Below are 5,000 nucleotides of genomic sequence, written 5' to 3' on the forward strand. Positions count from 1 at the left end.
GTATTTTACTGTATTGTGTTGTGTTGTATTTTACTGTATTGTATTGTATTTTACTGTATTGTATTGTGTTGTATTTTACTGTATTGTATTGTGTTGTATTTTACTGTATTGTATTGTATTTTACTGTATTGTGTTGTGTTGTATTTTACTGTATTGTGTTGTATTTTACTGTATTGTATTGTATTTTACTGTATTGTATTGTGTTGTATTTTACTGTATTGTATTGTGTTGTATTTTACTGTATTGTGTTGTATTTTACTGTATTGTATTGTGTTGTATTTTACTGTATTGTGTTGTGTTGTATTTTACTGTATTGTGTTGTATTTTACTGTATTGTGTTGTATTTTACTGTATTGTATTGTGTTGTATTTTACTGTATTGTGTTGTATTTTACTGTATTGTATTGTGTTGTATTTTACTGTATTGTATTGTGTTGTATTTTACTGTATTGTGTTGTATTTTACTGTATTGTATTGTATTTTACTGTATTGTATTGTGTTGTATTTTACTGTATTGTGTTGTATTTTACTGTATTGTGTTGTATTTTACTGTATTGTGTTGTATTTTACTGTATTGTATTGTATTTTACTGTATTGTGTTGTGTTGTATTTTACTGTATTGTATTGTGTTGTATTTTACTGTATTGTGTTGTGTTGTATTTTACTGTATTGTATTGTGTTGTATTTTACTGTATTGTGTTGTATTTTACTGTATTGTGTTGTATTTTACTGTATTGTGTTGTATTTTACTGTATTGTATTGTGTTGTATTTTACTGTATTGTGTTGTATTTGACTGTATTGTGTTGTATTTTACTGTATTGTGTTGTATTTTACTGTATTACATTGTGTTGCATTATATTGTAATGCATTGAATTGCATTGTATTGTATTGCATTGTATTGTATTGTAATGCATTGTATTGCATTGCATTGCATTGCATTGTGTTGAATTGTATTGCATTGCATTGTATTGTAATGCATTGTATTGTATTTTAATGCATTGTATTGCATTGCATTGTATTGCATTGTATTGTATTGTATTGTATTGCATTGCATTGTATTGTATTGTAATGCATTGTATTGCATTGATTGTAATGCATTGTATTTTATTATAATGTATTTGTATTGCATTATATTGTTTTGTATTGCATTTTATTGCATTGCATTGCATTGTATTGTATTGTAATGCATTGTATTGTAATGCATTGTATTGTAATGCATTATATTGTATTGCATTGCATTGCATTGTATTGTAATGCATTGTATTGTAATGCATTGTATTGTATTGTATTGTATTGCATTGTATTGTATTGTATTGCATTGTATTGTAATGCATTGTATTGTAATGCATTGTATTGTATTGTATTGTATTGCATTGTATTGTAATGCATTGTATTGTATTGTATTGTATTGTATTACTCTTTTTTTCACAACAGATCGCTCTGTGTGAAATTCGGACTGCTCTCCCCAGGGAGATCGCGTCGCTACACTGAGAGCGCCAGTCTTTTTTTCATTTTTTTTTTTTTTTTGTATTTTATTTTCTGCCTGCAATCCCCCCCCTCACCCCCGTCCCCCCCCTTACCCTCCGCCCCACCGCCCTCCCCCCCCACATCGAAGTGACTTTTACTGCAGAACTGTGCCGGGTACAACCCTTTGTTGCCGTGGGTTATTTAACTGCGCTAAGTGCATGCTGAATTATCCTCTCATCCGAATGACTGGCGTCCAGACCACCAATCAAGACAGTGCCATAGGCGAGGTCCACGTACATGGAAACCTCATCCACTTTGGTTTCACAGACCCTAAGCGGAGTTAGTTCCAAAATGTTGATGAACTTGTTGGGAAAAAAAAAACACACACAGTTGATCGCAGGGACCAGGAGGCCAGTGAGTGGAACAACAAAGTGGAGTGATGGCCTAGAGGTAACGCGTCCGCCTTGGAAACGAGAGAATATGAGCGCGCTGCTTCGAATCACGGCTCAGCCGCCGATATTTTCTCCCCCTCCACTAGACCTTGGGTGGTGGTCTGGACGCTAGTCATTCGGATGAGACAATAAACCGAGGTCCCGTGTGCAGCATACACTTAGCGCACGTAAAAGAACCCACGGCAACAAAAAAGGGTTGTTCCTGGCAAAAATTCTGTAGAAAAATCCACTGCGATAGGAAAAACAAATAAAACTATGCAGAAAAAAATACAAAAAAATGGGTGGCGCTGTAGTGTAGCGACGCATTCTCCCTGGGGAGAGCAGCCCGAATTTCACACAGAGAAATCTGTTGTGATAAAAAGAAATACAAATACAAATACAAAACTCTCAAAGTGTTTTAACCATTTAAAGGCTGAACCAGGGTCCATTATCATATAGTTACGTTGAGGAGGAAGGTGGCAGAATGGTTAAGACGCTCAGCTGCCAATACAGAGAGTCCGTGAGGGTGTGGGTTCGAATCCCGCTCTCGCCCTTTCTCCTAAGTTTGACTGGAAAATCAAACTGAGCGTCTAGTCTTTCGGATGAGACGATAAACCGAGGTCCCGTGTGCAGCACGCACTTGGCGCACTGAAAAAGGACCCATGGCAACGAGAGTGTTGTCCTCTGGCGAAATTACGTAAAATGAAATCCACTTTCATAGGTACACAAATATGTAAGCATGCACTCAAGGCCTGACTAAGCGCGTTGGGTTATGCTGCTGGTCAGGCATCTGCTCAACAGATGCGGTGTAGCGTGTATGGATTTGTCCGAACGCAGTGACGCCTCCTTGAGAAAGTGAAACTGAATACGTTGAGCCTGGAAGTTCTGTTCTGTAGTTTTGAGGTCAGGTCAGGGGCATACCCCTTGCTACTGCTACCATGTAACCCAGTACTACCTCTCCCAACGACAGACCAGGCGGAGGAGGAAACCTTTCCCAACGGCTGTGAAGGCGGAAGAGGATGACCAAAGGACAGGGGGAGCTCTTATCCTTGGCTGGAAGTCCTCCTAGGAGACGGAACTCCGAAGAAAAAAACCTGCACCTGCCGAGGCCGTTCTACACGTGGCAGTATCTGCACCTGTGGGACTGTGAGCGTCAGTAGGCGAGAGAGTGGGGAAGGGACTGCACAACTCCTCTTCACTTGAAAAAAAGTCATCTGTGCTGGTCAGACAACCAGGCTAAAGTCGGAACGACGAGGCCTCTTCTCCCATATGAGGACACACACCGACAGATAAGCCTGCCTGCCTACTTATCCGTCGGTCCGACGGGAGACTCCATCCATCAGTTCTGTTCATCAGCCATTAGTTCCTTGACAGCAGTCTTCTCGGCATCAGCCTCTGACAAACCCCTTTCGTCGTAAAACTTGGAAGCAGTTCCAGTCATCATCTCAGTGAGCTCTTTGTATTTGTATTTGTATTTCTTTTTCTGAAAGAGAGAGGGAAAAAGAGAGAGAGTGAAGGAGAGAGAGAAAGAGAGAGATAAGGAGAGAGAGAAAGAGAGAGAGAGAGAGAAAGAGAGAGGGAGAGAGTGAAGGAGAGAGAGAAAGAGAGAGAAGGAAGAGCGTGTCGCTACACTACAGCGCCACCCTTTTTTTGTATTTTTTCCTGCGTGAAGTTTTATTTGATTTTCCTATCGAAGTGAATTTTTCTACAGAATTTTACCGGGAACAGCCCTTTTGTTGCCGTGGGTTCTTTTACGGGCGCTAAGTGCATGCTGCACACGGGACCTCGGTTTATCGTCTCATCCGAATGACTAGCGTCCAGACCACCACTCAAGGTCTAGTGGAGGGGGAGAAAATATCAGCGGCTGAGCCGTGATTCGAACCAACGCGCTCAGATTCTCTCTCGCTTCCAAGGCGGACGCGTTACCTCTAGGCCATCACTCCACATAATCTCCACTGTATTGCCTTGCTCGGCGCATCTCCCACAGGGGCAAGGGTATCCAGCTTTGAGAGAAACTTGGCATGTCTCGGGTCTGAACAGCTCAAAAAGTTGAAGTTTTTATCCGGGTTGTTCAGAAGCAATCAGCGCATGTAAAAGATCTTTGGAACCGCGGGGCCCGGTACAGGGAAACAGACTCCAAAGAGCTTCACCCAGTCCAGTGTAGCGTGGGTTAGAAGCGAGATGATGGAGTCTTCTCTGTAGACTGCAAACTCCTCTAGTGGAGGAGGAGGGGGGGGGGAGAGAAAATGCTGGCGACTTTGGGATTCTCGTCTCATCCGAAAGACTAGCATCCAGGCCACTACCCGAGGTCTGGTGGAGTGGGGAGTTATTTCATTTTTATTTATTTTTAATAATTGTAAAAAATTAAAAAAAAGCCAGGTCCGTTTAAATAGTGAAGGACTCAAAACCCGCGAACACTTGCATACTGGTCTGGTTTTGTGAAAGTCACTGTTGGCAGGTAGTCAGGGGAAATAATTGCCTTCCGGTTTGCAGACTCGCGGGTAGGCTGTAGGGTTCCCGATGTACCGGATACTGCCTTACCCTCGGGCAGGCAGATCAGCAGCTGGACGCAAGCTTACTATTTGTATTTGTATTTCTTTTTGTCACAACAGATTTCTCTGTGTGAAATTCGGGCTGCTCTCCCCAGGGAGAGCGCGTCGCTACACTACAGCGCCACCCTCTTTTTTTTCTTCTTTTTTTTCTTTTTTTTTTCTTTTGTTATTGCTGTATTTTTTCCTGCGTGCAGTTTTATTTGTTTTTTCCTATTAGTATGGCGCACGAGCGCTTAGCCAAGCTGAAAGTTCATATGCAGGGCGCGTGACATATCGGCAATAGTAGTTAATCGTCTTGACGCGAATGAAGAGTGATATAAAGAGAGAGAGAGGGGGGGGGTAGGGGGGGAGGGATGGAGGAAGGGAGGAAGTGGGAGAGAGGGGGTAGGAAGGGAGAGAGAGAGAGGGGGAGGGATGGAGAGAGAGGGGGGGAGGGCGAGAGAAGGGGAGAGGGGAGGGAGAGAGAGGAAGAGAGAGGAGGGAAAAAGAAGAGAGAGGGGGAGGGAGAGAGGGGATGGAGAGAGGGATGGAGAGAGGGAGAGAGAGGGGG

Source organism: Babylonia areolata, chromosome 33, assembly GCF_041734735.1.
Source record: "Babylonia areolata isolate BAREFJ2019XMU chromosome 33, ASM4173473v1, whole genome shotgun sequence".
Classification (NCBI taxonomy): Eukaryota; Metazoa; Mollusca; class Gastropoda; order Neogastropoda; family Buccinidae; genus Babylonia; species Babylonia areolata.